Genomic DNA, 15249 nt, shown 5'->3' on the forward strand with positions numbered 1-15249 from the left:
CTCTGAATTTGAGGCAATAATCAGTAGCCTACCAACCAGAAAAAGTACAGGAACAGACGGATTCACAGCCAAATTCTACAAGAGACACAAAGAGGAGCTGGTACCATTCCTCCTGAAACTATTCCAATCAATAGAAAAAGAGGGAATCCTCCCTAACTCATTTTATGAGGCCAGCATCATCCTGATACCAACGCCTGGCAGAGACACAACAAAAAAGAGAATTTTAGATCAATATCCCTGATGAACATTGATGTGAAAATCCTCAATAAAGTACTGGCAAACTGAATCCAACAGCACATCAAAAAGCTTATCCACTACAATCAAGTCGGCTTCATCCCTGGGATGCAAGGCTGGTTCAACATATGCAAATCAATAAACATAATCCATCACGTAAATAGAGCCAGTGACAAAAACCACGTGATTATCTCAATAGATGCAGAAAAAGATATCTCAAAAAACAAAATTCAATAGCCCTTCATGCTAAAAACTCTCAAGAAACTAGGTAGTGATGGAACATATCTCAAAATAATAAGAGTTATTGACGACAAATTCACAGCCAATATCATACTGAATGGGCAAAAACTGGAAGCATTCCTTTTGAAACTGGCACAAGACAGGGATGCCCTCTCTCACCACTCCTATTCAACATAGTGTTGGAAGTTCTGGCCAGAGCAATTAGGCAGGAGAAAGAAATAAAGGGTATTCAATTAGGAAAAGAGGAAGTCAAATTGTCCCTGTTTGCAGATGACATGATTGTATATTTAGAAAACCCCATCATCTTAGCCCAAAATTTCCTTAAGCTGATAAGCAACTTCAGCAAAGTCTCAGAATACAAAATCAATGTGCAAAAATCATAAGCATTCTTATATACCAAAAACAGGCAAACAGTCAAATCATGAGTGAACTCCCATTCACAATTGCTTCAAAGAGAATAAAATACCTAAGAATCCAACTTACAAGGAATGTGAAGAATCTCTTAAAGGAGAACTACAAACCACTGCTCAATGAAATAAAAGAGGACACAAACAAATGGAAGAACATTCCAGTCTCATGGATAGGAAGAATCAATATCATGAAAATGGCCATACTGCCCAAGGTAATTTATAGATTCAATGCCATCCCCATCAAGCTACCAATGACTTTCTTCACAGAACTGGAAAAAACTACTTTAAAGTTCATGTGGAACAAAAAAAGAGCCCACTTGCCAAGACAATCCTAAGCAAAAAGAACAAAACTGGAGGCATCATGCTACCTGACTTCAAACTATACTACAAGGCTACCATAACCAAAACAGCATGGTACTGGTACCAAAACAGAGATATAGACCAATGGATCAGAACAGAACCCTCAGAAATAATACCACACATCTACAACCATCTGATCTTTAACAAACCTGACAAAAACAAGAAATGCGGAAAGGATTCCCTATTTAATAAATGGTGCTGGGAAAACTGGCTAGCCACATGTAGAAAGATGAAACTGGATCTCTTCTTTACAGCGCATACAAATTAATTCAAGATGGATTAAAGAATTAAATGTTAGACCTAAAGCCATAAAAACCCTAGAAGAATACATAGGCAATACCATTCAGGACATAAGCACAGGCAAGGACTTCATGACTAAAACACCAAAAGCAATGGCAACAAAAGCCAAAATCGACAAATGGGATCTAATTATACTAACGAGCTTCTGCACAGCAAAAGAAACTGCCATCAGAGTGCACTGGCAACCTACAGAATGGGAGAAAATTTTTGCAATCTACCCATCTGACAAAGGGTAATATTTAGAACCTACAAACAACTTAAACAAATTTACAAGAAAAAAACAACCCCATCAAAAAGTGGGCAAAGAATATGAACAGACACTTCTCAAAAGAAGACATTAATGCGGTCAACAGACGTATGAAAAAACGTTCATAATCACTGGTCATCAGAGAAATGCAAATCAAAACCACAATGAGATACCATCTCACACCAGGTAGAATGGCAATCATTAAAATGTCAGGAAACAGGGCAACCTGCTGGGGCCCCCTTCCACACTGTGGAAGCTTGTTGTTTTGCTCTTTGCAATAAATCTTGCTGCTGCTCAAAAAAAAAAAAAAAAAAAAAGTCAGGAAACAACAGACGCTGGAAAGGATGTGGAGAAATAGGAATGCTTTTACACTGTTGATGGGACTGTAAACTAGTTTAACCATTGTGGAAGACAGTGTGGCAAATCCTCAAGGATCTAGAATTAGATGTACCATTTGACCCAGCGATCACATTATTCAGTATATACCCAAAAGATTATAAATCATGCTACCATAAAGACACATGCAAACGTATGTTTATTGCAGCACTATTCACAATAGCAAAGACTTGGAATCAACCCAAATGTCCGTCAACGATAGACTGGATTAAGAAAATGTGGCACATAAACACCATGGAATACTATGCATCCATAAATAGGATGAGTTCATGTCCTTTGCAGAGACATGAATGAAGCTGGAAACCATCATTCTCAGCAAACTATCACAAGGACAGAAAACCAAACACTGCATATTCTCACTCATAGGTGAGAATCGAACAATGAGAACACCTGGACATGGCAGGGAACATCACACACTGGGGCCTGTCATAGGATGGGTGTCTGGGGGAGGGGTAGCATTAGAGAAATACCTAATTTAAATGATGAATTGATAGGTGCAGCAAACCACCATGGCACATGTATGCCTATGTAACAAACCTGTAGGCTCAGCACATATATCCCACAACTTAAAAAAAAGAAAAAAAGAAAAGCTCTTCAGCCCTTTGTTTTGGGGAAGTTGAGTTCTGTCTCTCTACTCTATTGAAATAGTCTTGAATAAAGTCTTCTTTGCCTGTTAAAAAAATGTATACTTACTGCTGTTATCTTTATTCCTATGGGATAAATTTCAAGATGTGGGATTCCAGAGCCAAAGAACATAGGTATGTTTTTTGTTGTTGTTGTTGTTTGATTTTGGTTTTTTGTTTGGTTATTTTGGTTTTAAGAGACAAAATGTCGTCCTGTTGCATAGGCTAGAGTGCAGTAGCACAATCATAGCTCACTGGAGCCCAAACTGCTGAGCTCAAGCAATCCTTCTACGTCAGCCTCCCAGTGTGCTAGGATTACAGGTGTGAGCCACTGTACCCTGCTAGATGTTTTTAAATTTAAAAGTTATTTCCATGTTTCTGCATTTAAAAGCTAAAACAATTATTACTTCCACTTTTTCCTGCATATTTACTAGTGATACGTGATGTAACTCTTTAGTGCTTTTGCCAATCTGATAGGTGACAAATGTTATTTATTAGGTCCTTTACTTTGTGTGTCTCTTACCACTAGTGAAGCTAAGCATCTCTTCCTTTTTTTTACAATTTTATTGAGGTATAATTTAATACCATAAAATTCACTTATTGTAAGGGTACAGTTGAATATTTTTAGTAAATTTTTAGAGCCATGCAACCATTACCATAATTTAATTTTAGAACTTGTTTCTCTATCTAAACACTTTCCTGGTGCCTGTTTGTAATCAATCTCTGCTCCCATCCCCAGATCCAGACAAGCATTGACCTGCTTTCTGTCACTACCAATTTTCCCTTTTAGGACATTTTATATAAACAGAAATATTAGGTTGCTGCAAATATAATTGTGGTTTTTGACATTCAATAAAAGTAATAAATAACAACCTAATAAATAACACACAGTGTTTTCTATCTGGCTTCTTTCATTTAGCATAACATTTTCAAGGTTCATCCATGTTGTAGCATGTATCAGAATATCATTTTTGTTGCTGAACAATATTTCATTGTACAGATAAACTGCATTTCATTTATTCATTCACCAGTTGATATATATTTGGATTGTTTCTACTTTGGGCTATTACACATAATGCTGCTATGAAATTTTGTGTACAAGTGTTTGTGTGAACATATATTTGTACTTCTCTTGGGTAGATATCTAAGGATAAAATTGTTGGGTCATATGGTAAATTCATGTTTAATTTTTTTAAGTGCCAAACTGTTTTCCAAAGTCTGCCTACTTTTCCACCAGCAATGTACAAAGATTTCTGTTTCTCCACATCTTCTCCAGCACTTGACTGCCATGTTTTAAACTTATTTTAAGTTCAGGGGTACATGTGCAGAATATACAGGTTTGTTACATAGGTAAATGTGTGTTATGGAGGTTTGTTATATAGATTGTTTCATCACCCAGGAATAAAATCTAATATCCATCATTATTTTTCCTGGTCCTCTCCCTCCTGCCACCTTTCACCTTCTGATAGGCCCCAGTGCATGTTGTTCCCCTCTATGTGTCCACGTGTTCTCATCATTTAGCTCCCACTTAAAAATGAGAATATGCTCTTTTTGATTTTCTGTTCCTGTGTTAGTTTGCTAAGGATAATGGCCTCCAGCTCCATCCATGTCTCTGCAAAGTACATGCCCTCATTCTTTTCTTTATGGCTGCATAGTATTCTATGGTGTATATGTACCAAATTTTCTTTATCCAGTCTATCAAGAATACACCATAGAAAACTATGCATATGAATACATTTAGGTTGATCCCACGTCTTTGCTATCATGAACAGTGCTGCAATAAACATGCTCATGTGTGTGCCTTTATAATAGAATGATTTATATTCATTTTTTTTTAGATGGAGTCACTCTGTCACCCAGGCTGGAGTCCAGTGGAGTGGCACAATCTCGGCTCACTGAAACTTCTGCTTCCCATGTTCAAGCGACTCTCCTGCCTCAGCCCCCTTAGTAGCTGGGATTACAGACGTGTGCCACCACGCCCAGCTAATTTTTGTATTTTTAGTAGAGACAGGGTTTTGCCATGTTAGCCAGGCTGGTCTTGAACTCTTGACCTCAAGTGATCCACCCACCTTGGCCTCCCAAAGTGCTGGGATTACAGGCATGAGCCACCATGCCCTGCCTGAATGATTTATATTCCTTTGGGTATACATCCAGTAGTGGGATTGTTGGGTCAAATGGTACTCCTGTCTTTAGGTCTTTGAGAAATCGTCACACAGTCATCCACAATGGTTGAACTAATTTACACTCCCACCAACAGTATATAAGTGTTCCTTTTTCTCCACAACCTGGCCAAGGTCTGTTATTTTTTGACTTTTTAATAGTAGCCATTCTGACTAATGTGAGATAGTATATCATTGTAGTTTTGATTTGCATTTCTCTAATGATAAGTGATGCTGATCTTTTTTTTTCATATGATTGTTGGCTGCATGTATGTCTTCTTTTGAAACTTGTCTGTTCATGTCCTTTGCCCACTTTTTAGTGGGGTTGTTAGTTCTTTTCCTTGTCAATTTAAATTCCTTGTAGATGCTGGATATCAGACCTTTGTCAGATGCAATAGTTTGCAAAAATATTCTCCCATTCTGTAGGTTGTCTATTTGCTCTGTTGATAGTTTCTTTTGCTGTGCAGAAGCTCTTTAGTTTAATTAGATCCCATTTGTCAATTTTTGTTTCTATTGCAATTGATTTGGCATCTTCATCATGAAATCTTTGCCTGTCGCTATGTCCTGAATAGCATTGCCTAGGTTGTCTTTCAGGGTTTTTTTAGTTTGGGGTTTTACATGTAAATCTTTAATCTGTCTTGAGTTAATTTTAGTATATGGTGTAAGGAAGGGATCCAGTTTCAGTTTTCTGCATATGGCTAGCCAGTTATCCCAGTACCATTTTTATTGAATAGGGCATCCTTTCCCCATTGCTTGTTTTTGTCAGGTTTGTCAAATATCAGCTAGTTGTAGGTGTGCAGTCTAATTTCTGAGCTCTCTATTCTGTTTCATTGGTCTGTGTGTCTGTTCTTGTATCAGTACTATGCTGTTTTAGTTACTGTAGCCCTGCAGTACAGTTTGAAGTCAGGTAGCATTTATAGATTCAATGCCATCCCCATCAAGCTACCAATGACTTTCTTCACAGAACTGGAAAAAACTACTTTAAAGTTTATGTGGAACAAAAAAGAGCCCACTTGCCAAGACAATCCTAAGCAAAAAGAACAAAACTGGAGGCATCATGCTACCTGACTTCAAACTATACTACAAGGCTACCATAACCAAAACAGCATGGTACTGGTACCAAAACAGAGATATAGACCAATGGATCAGAACAGAACCCTCAGAAATAATACCACACATCTACAACCATCTGATCTTTAACAAACCTGACAAAAACAAGAAATGCGGAAAGGATTCCCTATTTAATAAATGGTGCTGGGAAAACTGGCTAGCCACATGTAGAAAGATGAAACTGGATCTCTTCTTTACAGCGCATACAAATTAATTCAAGATGGATTAAAGAATTAAATGTTAGACCTAAAGCCATAAAAACCCTAGAAGAATACATAGGCAATACCATTCAGGACATAAGCACAGGCAAGGACTTCATGACTAAAACACCAAAAGCAATGGCAACAAAAGCCAAAATCGACAAATGGGATCTAATTATACTAACGAGCTTCTGCACAGCAAAAGAAACTGCCATCAGAGTGCACTGGCAACCTACAGAATGGGAGAAAATTTTTGCAATCTACCCATCTGACAAAGGGTTAATATTTAGAACCTACAAACAACTTAAACAAATTTACAAGAAAAAAACAACCCCATCAAAAAGTGGGCAAAGAATATGAACAGACACTTCTCAAAAGAAGACATTAATGCGGTCAACAGACGTATGAAAAAACGTTCATAATCACTGGTCATCAGAGAAATGCAAATCAAAACCACAATGAGATACCATCTCACACCAGGTAGAATGGCAATCATTAAAATGTCAGGAAACAGGGCAACCTGCTGGGGCCCCCTTCCACACTGTGGAAGCTTTGTTGTTTTGCTCTTTGCAATAAATCTTGCTGCTGCTCAAAAAAAAAAAAAAAAAAAAAGTCAGGAAACAACAGACGCTGGAAAGGATGTGGAGAAATAGGAATGCTTTTACACTGTTGATGGGACTGTAAACTAGTTTAACCATTGTGGAAGACAGTGTGGCAAATCCTCAAGGATCTAGAATTAGATGTACCATTTGACCCAGCGATCACATTATTCAGTATATACCCAAAAGATTATAAATCATGCTACCATAAAGACACATGCAAACGTATGTTTATTGCAGCACTATTCACAATAGCAAAGACTTGGAATCAACCCAAATGTCCGTCAACGATAGACTGGATTAAGAAAATGTGGCACATAAACACCATGGAATACTATGCATCCATAAATAGGATGAGTTCATGTCCTTTGCAGAGACATGAATGAAGCTGGAAACCATCATTCTCAGCAAACTATCACAAGGACAGAAAACCAACACTGCATATTCTCACTCATAGGTGAGAATCGAACAATGAGAACACCTGGACATGGCAGGGAACATCACACACTGGGGCCTGTCATAGGATGTTCTTTTTGCTTAGGATTGCCTTGATTTTTGCCGTTTTGATTATAGCCATCCTAGTAGGTGTGTAATGATATCTTATTGTGGCTTAAAACTTCATTTCTCTAATGACTAATGATGCTGAGCACCTTATCATGGGCATATTAGCCATTTGTATATCTCCTTGGTAAAATAGCTAATTCAAATTTTTGCCTGTTTTTAAATTGGGTTGCTTGCTTTCTTATTATTTGGTTGTAAGTATTCTTTATATATTTTGAATACAAATCCTTTGCATACCATGATTTGCAAATATTTTTTCCCAGTTATGGCTAAGCTTCTGGTGTTCGTGCCCCACCCTACCCTGGTAGAACCACTTTGGATACTAAGCTTAAGGGAAGGGAAATAAGAAATAAAGTAGTCCCAGGCAGGAATGCCACATACTCTACCCTTCTTATCTGAAGCTCAGCGGTTTTTACATGAATAAACACTTCTCAATACATTGTTTGCCTCTGGTCAATTTCCAGATCTCTGAAATGGTTGTTTTTGATGATTTTCAGTTTGTTAGCTGTATTCTGAACAGAGGATTCATGAGTCTCTTTACTCCACCATGCCAGAAGAAACTAGACAGCATTTTTTATGTTTATGAAAATTTGAAATTGGTGATCTTCCTTCCTAACAGCTCCAGAAAGTGCCAGGTTTGTGTTTTCTTCTCTTGGATTGGGATTGGGTTGTGTGCCCATCCTTGAACCACTCACAGCAGCCAGGGGAATGCATTAGTATGACCAGCCAAGCCTGATTCCCATGCCTATCCCTTGTCTGAGAAGGAATTGCCACTACCTATAGCATCTAGCCTGAGAATTGAGAGGGGTTGTCTTCCAGTAGTAAATCGGAGTCATTTTCCTTGGAAGAAGACATGATGCCAGTGGTAAAACCAGTCAAAATTCACAACAGGCTCCCTTCAGGGTTGTGATTCCCTATGTGGAGCCCTTACATCACAGGCCAGTGCCCAACACCTACACTGTTCATCACCTTCAGGGAGACCATGCCTGACCATGCAGTCTTGCTGACTTCTTAATGATACCAGACACACAAAGCCTCCTATGATCCGAGGACACAGAAATCTGGCTTCAGATGGGAGCAGACTTCAGTGCCCTCTAAAATTTCTTTCGACCCCAAGCCTAAAATCCTAGAATTCTAAATTTCTCTTTTATTTTACACTTTAGTTTTTATGTGCTTTTGAGCCTCTTCTTCCTTCTTTTCAGCGAAGTATTATTTTAACTTTTTTTTTTCTTTAGATGGAGTCTCACTTTGTCACCCAGTCTGGAGTTCAGTGGTGCAATCTCCACTCACTGCAACATCCTTCTCTAAAGTAGAAGCAATTCTCCTGCCTCAGCCTCCTGAGTAACTGGGATTACAGGTGCGCACCACCATGCCTGGGTAGTTTTTGTATTTTTAATAGAGATGGGGTTTCACCACTTTTGGCCAGGCTGGTCTTGAACTCCTGACCTCAGGTGATCCACTCACCTCGGCCTCTCAAAGTGCTGAGATTACAGCATGAGCCACTGTGCCCGGCCCCTAGTTTAACATTTCTTATATCTTTCCCATCCCTGTTCTGTTTCTGTCATTCCGTCTCTCTGTTCTCTCTCTCTCTCTTTCTCTCTCTCTCTCTCTCTCTCTCTCGCTCTCTCTCTGTCTGACTCGCTCTTGCTCTCACTCTATTTCTCTCTCCTTGTCTATTATCAGAATCAATTTACCAAACACCCACAACAGTCAGGCACTGTGCACAGCTACAACATTGCAAAAACAAAGATGTATTAGCTACACTTTTTCCCTCAAGTTTACAATGTCTTTGCCAGAAAGAACCTATCATTCAATGCAAAGCTCACCACAGAAGTATAACAAGAGAGTGCAACATGAGTGATGCTGACAGTATCGGCTGTGCATTCTTCCAAGGCTGGCCTTATGCACAGACAGCATAGCTAAAAGCTTCTGAAACTCTGGAAAGGCATCCAAAACCTTCAATACTTTGCTTTTCCCAGGACTTCAGATTCCACACTTTACCTCTTCACACTTCCTGAAATTCCCATAATGAGAATCACTAGCATGCTGAACACTGTGCATTTATATTGGAGGGTTAATTGGCTCCAAAATTTTACTTTCTAAGATTGGCAGTATCAATCTAAATGCAAGATGGCGGTTTTAATCTGGTAAGAGAGGGATTCTACAGCAGGGATCCATATTGGAGAAGTGGGCCTGCGTGAGGCTCCCCACAGGGAATCATGTGCCTGTGCTGCAGGATAAGATGGGTACAGGGGAAGAAAAATGGTTTACATGTGGAGGAAATCTCATTACATTAAATACATCTACTTCACTTCTGTACCAAAGACCACTCAAAATTCTACTCATTCATTAGTCCTTGTTTAATTTTCTCTCTCTTCTCTTTTCCTTTTCCACTCAATTGTCAGTAGATGGGCAGTGGTATATATGTGATTTAGAACCCTGTGACCTAGACAAGGCATTTGGACTTATATTGAAGTTTAAAAATTGTGCGATTCATGTGATCAAGTATTGCTGATGTCACAGGCTGATGAGTAACTGTAAAGAAGAGCAAAATCTTCCATTTCTTCATGGGCTCATTGCCAACATAGTGAATTATCACAAGGGCAAGCCAAGTGCAGAAACACCCTTTTGGGGAGGGGGGAAATGAAGAGGATTATTCATGCTATGGAAATTTTGAGAGACTGGAAAAATAGACTCTAGAAAATGGGGGATTGACACAGTAAAAGAAGGGAGAAAAATACCTCACCTTTGAGTGTGAAATTGTTTACCTTCGTTAAGACACCAATCCCACAAAAACTATAAATATAGCATCCTGATTATTTAAGAGAAAAACGCTAATTTTCAAGTTTGTGCTATTTCTAGCAATTCCAATCTGCTATGCAGGAAGTGTGAGATTGCTGATAATTAAGGAACACTATGTTAGGCGATGATAACACACCGCCTCTGGGTCCCAGCTCATAGTACCTTGTAAATGTGATGAAATCAGATTTGATACTGCTAAAATGTCAGGAATACACATTAGCAATCCTCTTATTTCAATACAATTCAGCAATGCTTAACTTTGCAGTGCAATCCTTGTGTCAGTGTTCCTTGTCATAAAGCAGATAATGTGAATTCAAGATAATTATTACAAGGAAATATCAAAAGGCAACAAGCCAAAATAATTTACGAATCATTTCTTCCCACACTTTTTGTCAATGACCTGGATAAATTGCACAGTCCACAGTCATGAGAATGGGGGGCTGATTGAACTCCTTGGTGGCCTTCAGGGCCGTGAAGAATCAGAAAATGAACCCATGGTTGTCTTCACACATCCATCCACCCCAAACCCTGTAGATCACCCCCTCCTAATCAACCAAGCCCCAACCTGGCTATATTTCCAAATTCCTCACCATCTCATTCCAATCTTACTAAATCTCTTTAGGTGTATCTACTTCTCCAACCCCAGGTTCTGCCTCAGATCTTCCCCATCTCTGAGTCACTTCCTGGCTCTGAGTCTGACCCTTCTACTTGGCTGTCTGAATGTAGTATCTAAAACACAAATCTGGTCATGTTCCTGCCCTGCTTAAACAAACAACAACAACAAAAAAAAAACCCTGTGATGGCTCCTGTTTTCCCCTATGTTCAAGTTCCAGTTCTTTGGCATGCCTACATTGTCCTCAATGATCTTCCCCTGCCCATCTCTCTGGCCAGGCATACTCTCCACCTATGCCATCCATTCCCTGAACTTCATGCACAAACCATGTGGGGTGTCCACACACACTGTGCTGATCTGGCTGCATGCTTTTGTTCCCGCCAGACTCACCTATCACTTTCATCTGAAGAGCGACACCCATCCTTTCAAACTCCTGCAGGAGGCACCTCCTCCAGAAAGCCCACAGAGAGAGATGGGTATGCGCTCTCTGAACTTTTTCATCCCTCCATCTGTCACATCACATTGTTGTTTATCTTTTATCATCCCTGATTCTGGAAGGTCCCTCGGGGCAGGGGCTGTGTCTCATTCATCTTCATATTCCCAATATAAAACAACAGACCAGGAATATTGTAGGCATCCTGTATATTTTCTGGAATTTGAACCCAAGTGTGGATTTAGCTTTCATTGGTAAAAACTACATAAATTCAGATACTTCAAAGGAGTAAAATACTTCCTTTATTCCCTGCAATTCCTAGATTAAAGGAGCAGAAAAATGAATTTAAGCATTAATTTAAGCATAAAATATGTCACACAATTATAAAAACTATGGAATATATGTTATCCATATATGAGCTACATTATTCTACGTTCTAGAACTTATATAAAAGTACACATAAAGTATCGTTCTTTATGTTTTGAGATGTATCTTGTTTTTTCCACTCAGTAATGCATTTTTAAGATTTATGAAGACCTAGCTCATTCATTTTAATTGCTGTGATGTATTTCATTGTCTGAATATATGATGCCTTATATATTCATGATTGTTATATTTTCTTGGTGGAATATGTAATCAATATGTAGAGTCCTTTTTTATTCCTAATAATACACTATTAAATTAAATTCAATTTTCTCCTATTGGAAATGTTACACAACTTCCTTTTATTTACATTTATAGGTATAGCTTGCCTGTTTCTTTATTTGCAAATACTGTGTTCTCTGTGATTTTGTATTAAGGATGTTTTTAATGAACAACAAAAAGTTTGATTTTTACTATTTGTAACAATGATATTGATTATTGTTGTTGCCATATTTTGATAGATGATTTTAACCTTATGAATGTGAATGTATTTAGATTTAATTATTACCAGGTAGTTTTTTGTTTATTTGCTTATTTGATTCTTCTAATTTCCTTTCTTGATTCTTTTTGGCTTCTGTTGAATTGATAGTTTTCCTTATTCTTTCCTTTTACTCCTTAGCTGGTTTGCAATATTTAGGCTAGGTTTTGTTTGTTTGTTTACACTATTTGTGTTCACTTTTTTAAAAATAAAAAATATGCAGTTAGAATGAAGCTAGAGGCCAGTATCATACGGTAACATAAAACCAAATAGCGCATGTTCTCACGTTATAAGTGGAAGCTAAACACTGAGGACACGTGAACACAAAGAAGGGAACAACAGATACCAGGCCTACTTGACAGTGGAGGGTGAGAGGAGGGTGAGGATCAAAGATCTATCCCTGTGACACACAAGTTCCCCATGTAACAAACCTGCACGTGCACCCCTGAGCCATCAATAAAAGTTTAAATTTTAAAAAGTTTAAAAACCTAAAACACTAAGTTATAATTCATATACAATTTACCCATTCATAAGGTACAATTCAATAGTTTCAATATATTCATGGAATGGTACAACCATCATCCCAATTTATTTTAGAACATGTCATCCCCCCAAAAAACAGCATCCCCTATTTATTTCTCCTCAACTTCTCCATCCTATCCCTAAGCAACCCATATCTACTTTCTGTCATTCTGTGGATTTGCCTGTTCTGGACACTTCTTAGAAATGGAATCATATGGTATGTGATTTTTTTGTGACTGGCTGCTTTCACTTAGCATAATGTTTTCACGGTTCACTGATGCTCTAGCATATAACAGTACTTCATTGTTTTCCATTGCCACATAATACTCTACCATATAGATGTACCACATTTTATTTATTCATTTATTGGTTGATAAACATTTGGGTTGCTTCCACGTTTTGGCTATTATGAGCAATGCTGTTATAAACATTCATATACAAGATAGTTGTGTGAACATATGCCTCCATTTTACCTTGGAGTGAAGTGTATACCTAAAAGTAAAATTTCTTGATCATATGGCAGCTCTTCTTTTAATCTGTTGAGGAACTGCTGGACTGTTTTCCAAAGAGGCTGCATCACTTTACATTTCACTAGCAGTGAATGAGAGCTCTAATTTCTCCACGTTCTCACCAACATTCGTAATTACCTGTCTTCTTTATTATTGCCATTCCAGTGGGTGTGCACTGATATCTCATTGTGATTTTGATTTGCATTTCCCTGATGGCTAACACTGAGCTTTTTTTTCTTTTTTTTTTTTTTGGATATTTGTATATCTTATTTGGACAAATGTCTTTTCAGATCCTTTGCCCATTTTTAAATTGTGTTATTTGTCTTTTTATTAGTTAATAGTATTTCTTTATATACTCTCGCTAGATACAAGTCTTTTACTCGACATTATTGGCAAAAATATTCCCCTTCTCTTGGTGTGTCTTTTGACACACACATGAATTTTTAGTTTATTGATTTTCAAGTTATCAAGTTTTGTTGCTTGTGCCTTTGGTGCCATTTCTAAGCAACGATGCCCAATCTAAAGTCATGAACATTTATACCTATGTCTTTTATTTTTAATATGTATACTTAATTGCGCCACCATTTCCATTATTTTCTTTTTCTGAAAATCCATTTAACACACTTCAAAGTCTCTCCGTGTCTAATTGCCCTTTTCTATTATAAACTTTTTGTGCTGTGTTCCAAATGAATTCAAGTCTACTACCCTCCAATTAATGAGTTCCTTCTTCAACAGATTCCAATGTTAAGTTGATCCCATTAATATTTTAATTTTAATATTTTTGTTTACATTTCTAGGATTTCAAATTATTCATTTTCATATCCACTCGTCCTGTTTCATTATGCCAGTTTAATTTCATAAATTTCTATTTTGTTCCTGGATGTCTTTATCGCTTTGAGAATCCTAAATATATCTTTACATACATAATTTTCACATTATCTGTTACTTTTATGTCATCTGGAGTGGATTCAGCTTACAATTTTCAATCTTTCTTAGCATTAGATTGTCTCTTAGTTTTTAGAATTTGTATTTACAGGATCACCTTGAGTAAGGTTTATTTTTTAAAATCTCTCTGCCTCCGAACTCAACTTCTATACAGATCCAGGGCTCATATTGGTTACTCACAGTTCCTCTCCAGTTGTGTTATTTTTGCTATTTCCAAACTATCAGGTAACCAATGGCAGGTTGGCCTGGGTCCTCCTGTGTCTGCGTCTATCCACCTTACGTCCATCACAAGGCAGCTTTACATCGACATTGCCCCCAGCAGCAGAACTTTCTATATCAATTTTTTTTCTAACTAACAAGAAGGCTGAGGCTCAGAAACATTAAGAAGGTTATTTGAGGTCACACAACTATAATAACTTGTGAGACTAGGATTTAAACTTCTCTGATTCCAAAACGCAGGTGCTTCCCAGTGTGCTCAAGTGCTCTGAAGGGGGATGACACAAGTGGTCTTCTCTACACTGTCCCTACAATCCCAATCAGAAACAAAACCCATAGCCATAGGAAACTGACAGCTTCTCCCGAGGGTGATTTTTAAATAAATACCCCTTTGTATGAATGAATCAACTGCTAGCTGGTTACTGTTCCCAAGACACAGCTTGATGAGACCAGAAGGAAGCTTTGAAATTAGAGTGACACATGTTCAAGTCTCAACTCTGCCACTGACTTTTGGTGTAACTTGGACAGATTATGTCACATCTTTCAGCCTGTGTCCTTACCTGTGAACTAAGGACAGTAATGCTTATCGTCACAGCTCATATCAAGAATTCTGTGAGCTCACTAATGCACAAAGTAGATACCTTGTAATGGTGATTTCTGTTTCCCTTTCTGTGGACACAGTTGATTTTGCAAGGGGCCTCAGTCTTGCAGGAAGCACATTTTGCCTCCTCCTGTCTCTAGAATCTGAAGGAAGCACTTGCCAGAAAAATCCAAGGCACAGTACATCAGACTTTGACATACCTCCTGCTATGTGATACATTTCCCTACTGATCTGGGCCATGGGGGTGGGAATGAGCAGGTAGCAAGGG

The sequence above is a fragment of the Trachypithecus francoisi genome, unplaced genomic scaffold (genome assembly GCF_009764315.1).
Source record: "Trachypithecus francoisi isolate TF-2019V2 unplaced genomic scaffold, Tfra_2.0 Lachesis_group0, whole genome shotgun sequence".
Taxonomy (NCBI): Eukaryota; Metazoa; Chordata; class Mammalia; order Primates; family Cercopithecidae; genus Trachypithecus; species Trachypithecus francoisi.